This window comes from Physcomitrium patens, chromosome 15 (assembly GCF_059467195.1).
Source record: "Physcomitrium patens ecotype Gransden chromosome 15, ASM5946719v1, whole genome shotgun sequence".
In the NCBI taxonomy this organism is placed as follows: Eukaryota; Viridiplantae; Streptophyta; class Bryopsida; order Funariales; family Funariaceae; genus Physcomitrium; species Physcomitrium patens.
Window position 1 is genome coordinate 6,584,533 of NC_143424.1, and position 13,250 is coordinate 6,597,782.

Sequence of the window (13,250 nt, forward strand, 5' to 3'; positions counted from 1 at the left end):
GAAGCAAAATCGAGGCATTGTCAGGACTAGAGGCGCATTTGTTTAGGAAAATGAGGATGCCCAGCCACAATAGGAACCATGCGACTGGATAGTGAAATATCACAACAACAACCAGGTTCTTTTCTTTTTGCTCAACCTGCCCCTTGTTTTAGAATCTTTTTGTTTATTGGCCCTCAGAAACTGAGAACCTTAGCATTATTAAATTCAAGAGCATCTGCTTCTTTCTTAGACAAAGAATTTATGAAGCGTCATAAGATCCTTTTAGTACAAAAATCCAAACTTGTTCACATTGAGGTCATAGATGGATGACCTTTATTCTGGTAGTGTCATCCATGAATCAGAACCTATAGAAGTGACATTTAAAGGCCATAGTAGTCATATTATTTTTAATATTATTAGAACCCCATAAAATCTTATTATTCTTGGTCTTTCCTAGTTAGAAAAGCATAACCCATCAATAGATTGGAGGTTGCAGTGTTGGGATAGAGAGAGTTTGCCTCAAGAAAACACTGGGCTTCTGGCTGTCACTAATTATTCAATCAAGCTTGAAAATAAGGAAAGCCCTAAGTTTATACATAATTTTTCTCTTTTTGAGTAATTGCACCAAATACACAATCCTCAAGTAACCCACAACTTCCAAAATATGATAAAATCTTCTAAATCCTTGTTTATTCTTATGTGGAGATTTTCTTGAACTTCAACACCTCATATCTCTTAATCCGACCGTCCAAACAAACTCAAATTTTACATGAGGTATTAATGTATTCTTATTAACTTCTACAACAATTTTCAACCGCAAATTCATTGCAAATCTTGAGATATCTTGAAATCCCTAACAGTCGCTTCAAACCCTTGTCTTTATACATCCGCGTGCGATTTTATTCATATCTCACAAAATATAAGCTCAAATGCCACGAAATTTGTATGTATAGCTTCTTAACACAAAATTTTACATTCTCCAAAAAGTTTGAGCCAAAAATTCGTCCGAAAACTCAAGTTATGGCTCCAACCATTACTACAAACAAACCCGCTTACTTACTGCTTTTAATTTGGAAGCATCGCCTTCAACTCCTTACAACTTCTTCATATAAACTCTAAAAACAATAATTCTTTCGTAAAAGATGTAGGCCTTGAAATCTCCGTTCCAGTCGCACCTTCCGATCTTCAAAAACTGCTGTAAAACTCCTCGTACTCTCAAAAGAGTAACAATATGTCTTAAATAAACACCTTAACTTCAAACGGTTATAACTTTTTCACCCTAACTCCAAATCCTCTAATTTTTGTACAAAAATTGTTCTTCAAATCCTAAACTTTACAATCTTAGCTTGTAATCTCCGAATTCTCCTTTTGAAGTCGCCGAAATCCTTCTTAAGGTCGCAGGCAGCCTCCTCAAAGCCTATTGGCCTATTGGGAGAAAGACAAAGAGAAGGAGAAAGATGACACATGGAAATCCAAAAATGAAGCTATTATAGTAGAAGCATTGGATACTCATACAATAGAAGAAGAAGAAAAAGAAGAAGAAGAAGAAGAAATTGGCCAAGTATTTACTCTTATGTGTGATCCTATGATTAATGATGGCTACAAAGAAGAGCAAAAAATTGGCTCTAGTGAGGCTCAAGAAGAAGAAGTTGAAGAAATAGAAGAGTTTTTAAATGGAGAAATGAAAAATTAGGTTTTACAAATATTTACTGGAATAAATATGAGTAATACGGGGATTGTTATGGATACAATATGTATCCAAAATCAAGGTGAATTTGAATATGGAGGAGTGCAAGGCTTAACAAAAGGAGCCCAGACCATCCAAATTCAAGAATTCATGGTTGAAGAAATATCAAATGAAAAGATGGTTCACAAGGATACAAAAGTACTTATTTATACTCTTAACTACAACTTTGAGTGTGGTAAAGAAGGAAAGGTAGATTATTTTTATTTCTATCTTCAAATCCCGCATACCTTTAATTAATTCTTCAAGAGTGTCATCCTTAATAGTCTTTATTACCCTTTAAGGTGGCACTAGATTTTGAGATGTAGGCATTGATTCCAATCTTGATATTAAACCAAGAGTCTTAATCTTTTGTTGTTTAGCCAAAAGTCCCATTGTCTCTTTTACTAGCTTCCAATTATTTGTAAAACCACTCTCAGATGTCTTGTCTCCCAGATAAAAGAGGAGCTTGTCTTCCAAATATTCATCAGCTGCTTACAAGAATAACTCAGTATTTATTGTTTCTAATAGTTGCCTCTCTCGCCATGGTAATTGCCCAAACTTATTTTCCAATTCACTGATTAATTCATTTGGAGCCAATTGATTCCGTGGCCTTTGCTCAATCCACTCCAAAAAAGTCTGTCTTGTCATTCTTTTTGAATCTTCTTCAAAAAATTCATCTTTCAAGAATTCTTCAAATTTCTTCCATGATATAGTCTCAGAATGTAACTCTTGCACCCTTTCTTTGATTTCTGGTACCACTGCCAAATCAAAGGTGGTAATCATCTTCATCTCTGAAACTTGATGCACCTCCATTTCACATGTGTAAATCCTTAAGAACTTGGTGATATTCCTTCCATCAAACCTCCCAACTTTGTCCACTACTACTTGTAAGGCCTTAGTAGTGTTTCTATATTCTGCAGGCACTTGTTGCCTTTCTTCCATAAATTGAGCAAATGCCCTGAATAAATCATAAGTAACTACTCCTCCTGATAATCCAAACCTTGGATTTTGATCCCCCATTTCAACTTGTTGAAAAATCAGTGCCTTAAGGCTCTCTCAGTAGAAGCACTAATATGTCGGGATAGAGAGAGTTTGCCTCAAGAAAACGATGGGCTTCTGGCTGTCACTAATTATTCAATCAAGCTTGAAAATAAGGAAAGCCCTAAGTTTATACATAATTTTTCTCTTTTTGAGTAATTGCACCAAATACACAATCCTCAAGTAACCCACAACTTCCAAAATATGATAAAATCTTCTAAATCCTTGTTTATTCTTATGTGGAGATTTTCTTGAACTTCAACACCTCATATCTCTTAATCCGACCGTCCAAACAAACTCAAATTTTACATGAGGTATTAATGTATTCTTATTAACTTCTACAACAATTTTCAACCGCAAATTCATTGCAAATCTTGAGATATCTTGAAATCCCTAACAGTCGCTTCAAACCCTTGTCTTTATACATCCGCGTGCGATTTTATTCATATCTCACAAAATATAAGCTCAAATGCCACGAAATTTGTATGTATAGCTTCTTAACACAAAATTTTACATTCTCCAAAAAGTTTGAGCCAAAAATTCGTCCGAAAACTCAAGTTATGGCTCCAACCATTACTACAAACAAACCCGCTTACTTACTGCTTTTAATTTGGAAGCATCGCCTTCAACTCCTTACAACTTCTTCATATAAACTCTAAAAACAATAATTCTTTCGTAAAAGATGTAGGCCTTGAAATCGCCGTTCCAGTCGCACCTTCCGATCTTCAAAAACTGCTGTAAAACTCCTCGTACTCTCAAAAGAGTAACAATATGTCTTAAATAAACACCTTAACTTCAAACGGTTATAACTTTTTCACCCTAACTCCAAATCCTCTAATTTTTGTACAAAAATTGTTCTTCAAACCCTAAACTTTATAATCTTAGCTTGTAATCTCCGAATTCTCCTTTTGAAGTCGCCGAAACCCTTCTTAAGGTCGTAGGGAGCCTCCTCAAAGCCTATTGGGTATGGTATTCGACCAATAGGGATGAAGTTCTCCATTCCTTGCCTTCATCCGACCATGCCTTGCTTTCATCCCTTTCAATAAGCCTCCTATTAGTTTAGGTTTTTAATCTTAGGTTTCCACCTTCTCCCAAGGCTTCATACTAAACATTTAGGTCCTATATATATATATATATATATATATATTAATATCAAAATCAAAAGAAATAAAGAAACAAAGTAAAGTTTCTTATACCAAATCCTTTTAATTTAATCTACTAGCCACTCTAACACACATCTAGATTTATCAACATATAATATGTTTTAGCTAATTTTTACATACTGTAAGCATTTACAGTACGAAAGTGGAAGATGACCTTTCTCACAAAACCACCTAAGAAAAAGCTTAGTAGAAAATCCCGAATAGAGAAATCCTTATTCATTGGAGTAAGAACATTTGTAAGATTGTCCAAGGAAGGCACATTGTTTGTCATTTATGTAGCTCAACTATAGGGGAGAAGATCTTGATAACAAGTATACTTGAGCAATATAAGGATTTTAAAGACGTATTTCAAAAGAAGAATGCTGACATGCTATCGGAACATTGACCATATGATTGTGCCATAGACTTGCAAGAAGGAGCACAACCGCCTTTTGGTCCAATCTACAATCTATCGCAGACAGAGTTGGCGGAGTTGCGGAAGTACATCGACGAGAATCTAGCCAAGAACTTCATCCGTCATTCAAAATCGTCAGCTGGGGCACCCATCTTATTTGTGAAGAAGAAAGATGGCTCGTTGCGGATGTACGTGGACTATCGAGGCCCCAATAAGGTAACAAAGAAGAATCGTTATCCGTTACCCTTGATTTCTCGTCTCTTAGAATAACTTGGACGTGTATGGATCTTTACAAAAATTGATCTAAAGAGAGCTTACAACTTCATACGAATCAAGGAAGGAGACGAGTGGAAGACAACATTCCGTACAAGGTATGGCCATTTTGAGTATAATATCATGCCCTTTGATCTTACCAATGTTCCAGCGATCTTTCAATATATGATGAATGATATTTTTCGAGAGCACCTTAACGATTTTGTTGTCATTTATTTAGATGATATTCTGATATCCTCCAAAAATGATGAAGCACATGAAAAGTACATTCATTTGGTCTTGGAGAAACTATGCGAGCGAAGACTATATGCCAAGTTGGAGAAGTGTTTATTTCACTAAATGGAGATAGAGTTTTAGGAGTTCGCTGCGACTACAGAAGGCTTGAAGATGGACCCCAAGAAGGTGATAGCAATCGTGTCCTGGGAGGTTTCGAAGATGGTGTCACCATTACGTGCTTTCTTACTTGAGAACGCATCGGGCGTCTAGCTGTAGAAGGTAGTATGGAGATTCACTAATATTCAAGCAGTCTATCGATTTTTGACTATTAAAATATAAACGATTGTAAGAATATATTGTTGACGTATTACGTACTTTCCTGTTCGAGAACGCACCAAGCGTCTGGCTGTAGAAGGTAGTATGAAGATTCGCTAATATTCAAGCAGTCTATCGATTTTTGACTGTTGAAATATAAACAATTGTAAGAATATACCATAAATCTATATAGATGTCCTTTGACTGCTTGCCGAAATCCTTTTTTGTCCCAGTCGGTAGATCTCTAGACGTTACAGAGACCCCGAACAACCCAAACTGCTAATCTTCGATACCGCTTTATACTCACGATCTTGTATCTATTGACTGTCTCATTAGATTAACCCAATAAATTTCATTCATTCCGCATACTCAATCCTATAGACACCCTTTTAATTCTTTATCACAGACGTAACTCGATTTCACAAAACAGTCAAGAGTAATCATACCTACTTCATTAAAATCCGGATTCATCAATACAACACTTCGACTATTCAGCAACGATTGCCTCAGTCTTCCCAAAACCCTATGAAGAAAAAAAATCCCAATTCTCTGTCTTTTTTCCCCGCTCCAAAGCATGAAGCTCTCTCCGACCCTTCTAAAAAGCTTATTCTCTTCCCTTCATTTCTTAACCTATCGTCCCCTTTAATCCTAATTCTCTCCTCTTTCAAACCCTAGTCTCTAAATTTCTTCAATCTTTCGTCTTGGATCCAAAATTGGCTCCCGTCGTCAGAGCTTCTTCCTCCGTTTTTACCTTTAAGAGATCCTTCTACAGAAAGGACGTTTTCGGAACGGCACAAAGGACAGAATAGCCTGAAACGAAATCGGAGCCCCGTAATCAGGACCACATTGAGTTGCCTGACCAATTTAGGTCTCATATTAGGTAAGAGGCCCATAGTAAGTTCAAGATATTCCCGTAATTGGATCGCATTGGATTGCCCGATCAAGTCAGGTCTCATATTGGGTAATAGGCTCGTAATAGGACCTGGATTGGATGTCTTGAAATTGGATCCAATTGGCTCTTCGAACCAGGCTCACCCGTCATTGAATTGGTCCTTTCTCTTTCTGCTGACTCTCGTTATTGGAATCGAACGGAGCATTTCAGTATGCCCTAGCTGACTGTAACAGGTTGACTAAACCTAACCTCTCAGTATTTGCACTGGAATTGGTCGTTGCTCCCAATATTCGTGGTAATTGAACATTAATAAAAGTCCCCTTTCTTTATATTTTCACGGTATACTTGTGTTACAACACGACATCCAGCCCCTCTGAACCTGTGCATCCTCCGATAGGCACCAATCTACCCAATTGCTATTTGATTCAGAATATATCCTCTACGTCTTTGCCCAATTCGTCTTCGTCACCTTCATTATCCAAATCACTTTCATCTTCTTGCTGCGGAATCTCTATACCTTCATTAAGGTCTTCCATATTCATCTTTGCGTGTCTTCGTTTAAATACTTTTACTCGCTTCCCTGCAATTGGTATTTTTAATTTTGTACCATCTAACTCCCGTAACGAGTAAGTCGCATTATCATGAACTGTTGTTACCACATATGGTCCAAACCAATGTTTTGAAAATTTTCACAAAGTACTATGTTGATTATCCAGACTATTGTCATAAACAAGTACCCAGTCACCTTCCTCGATTGCTTTTGGTCTCAATCAATGTTGCTTATCCAATCGCACCTTGTTTTGTAACCTTGCTCTTTTTAACCTTTCCAATGCTATCTGCACATCTTCCGATCTTTGCTCCAATTGTCGAATCCTAATAGCCAGAAGTTCTTCTCTTGTCAATCCATCTTCCCATGGTAGCATACTCCAAGTAAGTACCTTTTCTTCAATCAGCATAATTGGTTTGCGACCTGTCATAATTTCTGTTGGCATATATCATGTCATCGAACTATGTATTGTTCGATCAGCCCATAATGCAAATGATAGAAGCCGTGGCCACTCCCTAACTTTCCCATTACAAGCTTTAACTAATGCTTTCACAATCGGTGGATGAACACGTTCGCTTTTTGCATTCTCTTTCGGATTATAAGCAATAGTTAGTGATAGTTTAATCCCACATCTTTCAAAGAACTTACGAGCTTTTTGTGTATTTAATTCTCCACGATCTACAGTGATTTTTCCTATGCATCCGTAGCGACAAATGACATCTTCAAGCAAAAACCTACAAATCCCTTCTATAGATTTTGTCCTCAATGCTCTTCCTTCTACTTGATTTGATAAATCTTCACGAGCTAAAATCAAATATCTCATCTGCCATAACTCAACTGGCATAATAACCAAATCAACAACCTATTTAAAATGAATAGTCAAAGGATATGTAGGATGAAGACCATCTTGATGTCGGATATTAGAATACAATTGACAGATTTTACATGAGTCTACAAATGACAGGACATCTCGATACATATTTTTCCACCAATAACGTTCCTTGTGTTTAGCAAAAGTAGCCCAGATTCCTCTATGCCCTGCCTATAAACTATCATGGAACTCCTTTAATAATTTTAGTTTTTCTTTTTTTTTGCTTATCACTCATTGTGGCATCCCAATTCCTTTCTTCAATCTCTTCCATAAGAATCCATCTTGAAGCAAAAATCCATATGCTTTTTTTCTTATTTGTTTGAATTTTTCTGTAGACCAATTTCCCTGCTTAGTCAAGGTATTCAAGTAATGACCAATATCCAATAATCCTCCTTCATAAGATTCTTTAAGAAATAGCTTGTCTTCTCTGTTGAGATTTGATATTGAATAGAATTTCAATTCGACGTCATCAATGTCTTCAACCATTTCGTCCTCCCTCTCGTATCTTGCTCGAGATAGCATGTTTGCTACTAAATTGTCCTTCCCAATAACATGCTTAAATTCTAGATTTAGTGACTTAATATAAGCAATCCATCTCAACATTACAATATCTAGCGTTGAACAGTTAATAATCATTCCAAGCAATGGCAAGCAATCTGTTTCAATTACTACTACTGCCCCAATCAAATAGTCCTTTTCAGCTTTCATAGCCGAAACAACTCTCCAAAGTTCTCTTTTGACTTGCGAATATGCACGTTGACGAATACTTAAAACTTTAGCTCCAAATCAAACTACAAATCTATTCCCACTTGAATCATCTTGACCCACAGTCCATCCAATGGTAATTAGACTAGCGTCCATAGTAATAATCACTAGTCTATTGCACTTATGATCAACCTTCCTCAATATTGGAGGTGACATCAATAATTTCTTCAATCTTTGCATTACGTGAATATGCCTTTCTTCTCATTTAAATCGGTGGCCCTTGCGTAACAGTTCATATAATGGATCCGCTATGTGAGTATAATGAGGGATCCAGATTCGATAAAATATACATGCACCTAAAAACCTGCAAACCTCTGTTAAAGAATCACAATCCTCTTTCATCCTTCCAATGGCATAAACTTTAGTCGGATCTGGTTTTCTTCCATAAGATCCACATAAATGTCCAACAATCACAACCTCTCATACTCCAAATATAGACTTCATACCCAATAATATAAGATGAACTTCTCCAAGCTGAGTTAAAATCTTTTCACAATCTTGTATATGATCAACAACATATTTGCGACATCCCCTCGTATCTAAAGTTTCATCCTTGTCTCCTTCTCTGCACCCTTTTATAGGAACATCATCCAGAAAAGGCATAGTCTTTTCCGAAATAAAATCTCTCAATACCTTATTCATCCCATTCATCATATGCGCAACTGCGTTGGTCGCGCCTTGAGGAAGAGTGCACATTCTAACCAATCCAAGTGGTGTCCTCATTGTTGTCATATTTCTACTTCCTTTGGCAAGTTGAAATTGATCATAACTTGAATACAAGTCACCCATTGAATAGATCGCCCTCCAGCAAACGCCTTAGCAAATTCATCCACAATAGGCCCAATTCCTGCATTCTTGACAGTTACTGCATTCACCGGTTGCATATCTTGAATAAACCGTAGTGACCCATTCTTCTTAGGTACCGTAAACCATCGACTAGAATACGGTGCAATTGAAGGTTCCAATATTTTCATCTTTATTTTTTCTTTTAATAGTTCAACCAATTTAGGTAAATGTGCCCTCAGTATTGGAATCGGTCTTAGATTCCAAGGTACATGCGGTACAGTGAAGATAACCATAGGTGTTACAATATTTGGATCCACACACCCAATTTCATGAGATTCGAAGGCAAACGATCTACCTTGTTTAGCCAACATCTTTTTGAAGCAAGTCATTTCCTCTGGCAATAAAGAACCATCAGATTCAATCTTCAATTCTTCAAAAGTCTCTTTAGTAAACTGATGTCCAATACTCATTGGATCTTTTAAACTTGCTTCTTTTGATGCTTCTTTCATTTGTTCTTTAGAATCTTCTGGTAATGGTCCGGCAACAGGCTTTACCTTCTTATCTGCCATTTTATATCTCGTCTCTACAGTGACTTCTGGTGCTTGAAAAGATTCAAGTATGGTATAAACCTCTCTTAAATGAATCTCAACAATCTTATCTTTATCCCCTAACCCAATAGATGTAATCAATTCCAATGAATCTTCCAGTCCATTTTCTTCATAAACACCTAAAATCCTCTCATCATCTTGCAATGTACCTAACTTGCATAATTGTCCTTCAATATCATATAATCTTTTTCTTTCTTTTCTTTTAAAATCATCAACTTTCTTATACATAATATTTCCATTCTCCAATATATCAATAAAACTCGCATCAAAGGCACCTTCATCTCGCGAGAGTACCTCCTCTTTTGTACCTCCACAATCTCGCTTTACAATGGTACCTCCCCAAAATCCTTAAATCCTTCAACAATATTTGGCAATGGTTTCTCCCTCAACCTATCTCGATTCCGTTCATGGTTAGGAGGCACTGTTAGAAATTGTACAGCTTTCCTCCCATCTTCGCTACGTACCGTTGCATAAGCAGAACCATCGTCCAGTACTTTTGTTTCCATCCGTGTTGCTGTAATATAAGGTTGTCCTAAAATCAACGGATAAGACGTTGTATCCTGAACAAAGAAATGTTCCTCCGTCTTAACATCCCCAATCCGAATTTTGACATCTGGACAAGCTCCATATAATTCGCCCCATGTGTTATTAGCTGCTCGAATTATTCATCCATGTTCCATATCAATTGGCCATTTTTGCTTCTTATAAAGATCTTTAGACATGAGATTTATTTTAGAACCATGGTCGACTAAAGCAACTATTGGTTCTTCTATATCTCCTACTTTCACCAATACCTCAATAGTTGCCCTTGTCCAATGCTTTCGAGTATAATGGCTCAAAGTTTTTATTTCTTTATCAGTATAATCTTCGAAACGTACTCGTTGATTATACCCATTCTTTTCATTTGTTGGTTGCTTGTAACCAATATCAACCTCTTCTTCTTTTTTATATATTCTTGCATCAATAGTATGACTCATTCCAGTTTCGCCCATTAATTGCCTCTTTCGCTTAATGCTGTCAATGATAACATCATGAAACTCCTTCTTTACAATTTCCAAAACTTCTTTCAATGTGAATTCCACCTTAGCATTTAATATACGTTCTTCCAGCACCCCTTTCAAATTTGTTGCCGCTTCAATGTCAGAAAGTAGCTTATAAGCAATTGATTTGCCCTTATCTTTTATCTCCCTTATTTTTTCTTCCAATGATGCTGAGGTATCTTTTACACGCAATTCTTGTGAAGCTGCCTCCCGAGCCTTGTCTCCTCGAGTTTGCCTCTTAAAAGAATTTCCTTCTCTAGTATCATCAAAATTTCCTCGTCTCTTTTCTTCCATCAAAGCTTCATGTTGGCTCTTAGCAATATATGCATGAACTGAAAGAGATTCAACAGGATCCTCCCAACCTGTTCTACCTCGTATTGTAGCTGCAGTTCTCAATAACGCTTCTCAAGGTAATTTCCCTTCTTGCATTGTAGAAACGGCAGAAGCCCAAAATTCACTAGTTTCCGTACTTCCACCAATTTCATCATCTACTCTACCACCATAACTTGCACTTTCTCGTGCTGCTGTTTCATGCTCTTTTAAGTAATCTTGAACCAATGCTCTCATTCCTCTCTTACCAAAATTGGTTTGAAGAAGATCCTCTCTATTTTTCAATGCTATCTTCCTATCTTTCCAGCAAATAATTCCATGCCGTATGATATTATTAAATTCATTGCAATCTTTTCTAGTGTGTGAAGCGTCATCACACCAAATGCATCTTTGTACATATCCTTGTTTTGAAACATTCTTCGAATTGTTTGTAGAAGTATTCTCTTCAAGTCTTGCCAATTTGATTTGAAGATCTTGCATTCCTCGTATAATTTCTTCTATTCTTATATATGCTTTCTTTGATAAGGATGTCAAAGGTTGAACTGTAGGCATTGTTGGTGGTGTTGTACGCACTGGAGCTTTGGGTGCTTGTACTGTTTTCTGAATATTTCTCCTATCCTTCCTCCTTTCTCTTTTTGTAAGCAACCCCACCGCATCTTCAACGTCCTTCCACTTCGTTGTCAATCCTTCATCTTCTTTTTTGTCTTCAAGAAGGAGTTCTAATTTCCCTTGCAATCCTCCATCAGCAGCTTGAAGAAATAGATCAACTTTGTTCGGCTCCAATGTCAATTTTTCTACCTTCGATAATTGAGAGTACTGCCTCTCAAATTCCCTTAGTAGCTCTGTTGCTTGAAAATTCTTATTGGGCCGTTCAATCCATTCCAGAAACAGCTTCTTAATAACGCAATCAGCATCTTCCAAGAAATATTCGTCTTTCAATGCATGTGAAAAAACCTCCCATGAATTCCCATAACAATCCGTAATCGATGTAATGTGGTCTCTTATCTCCGGTATTGTGACAAGTCCAAATAGTGCAACCATTTTCTTCTCAGAAATACGATTTAATTCCATTTCACGAACATAACATCTTAAATACCTTGAAATATTCCTCCCATCAAATTGATCAATTTTATTGACCACTGCTTGCAATGCTTTGGTTGCTTAAGCTTCCTTTCGATCATTGCTTTGTTGTTGCTGCATTGACAATGAGAAGGCTTGAAACAAACTAGCAATAGACAGATCCATGTGTATACCTTGTCCTTTAGAAGAATCTCCACCAGAAACTCCTCCCAAAAATCCTTCAAAATTTTTATTTTTGTTTTCCATAAAATAAAGATAAAATCAACCGAAATCCAATACCTTCCACCTCAAGCTTTCATGTCGGAATCACCACTTTTGTCATATTACGTGCTTTCTTGCTCGAAAATACGTCGGACGTCTGGCTGTAGAAGGTAGTATGGAGATTCGCCAATAGTCAAGCAGTCTATCAGTTTTTGACTGCTGAAATATAAACGACTGCAAGAATATACCGTAAATCTATACGGATGCCCTTCGACTGCTTGTTGAAGTCCTTTTTGCCCCAGCTGGTAGGTCTTTAGACGTTACAGAGAACCCCGAACAACCCAATCTGCTAATCTCCAATACCGCTTTGTACTTACAATCTTGTATCCATTGACTGTCTTGTTAGATTAATCCCAATAAATTTCATTCACTTCGCATACTCAATCCTATAGACACCCTTTTAACTCTTCATCACAGACGTAAGCCGATTTCACAAAACAGTCAAGAGTAATCAAACCCATTTCATTAAAAAATCCCGATTCACCATTACAACAATGACTTCAGCAACGATTGCTTCAGTCTTCTCAAAACTCTATGAAGAAGAAAAATCCAATTCTTCGTCTTTTCTTCCCCGACCCCGAAGCATGAAGCTCCTCTCTAATCCCCTTTGATCTTCAAAAACCTCCAATGAAACCGAACTAGTAACCTTGCAAAAAGCTTGAAGCTAGCTCTTCGATCCAACCCCCCCCCCCCCCGGTGATCTGAAAAAAAAAAAAAAAAAAAAAAAAAACTCTAAAAACTTATTCTCCCCCTAAGCTTATCCTCTGAATTTCTTCAATCTTCCGTCTTGGATCCAGAATTGGCTCCCATCGTCAGAGCTTAGATCCGAAATTGGATCCTGCCGTCAGAGCTTCCTCCTCCGTTTTTACCTTTAAAAAATCCATTTATCAAATATAACATTCCCTGAAACGACACAGAGAATAGGACAGCCTGAAACAGAATCGAAACCCCGTATTCGGGTCCACA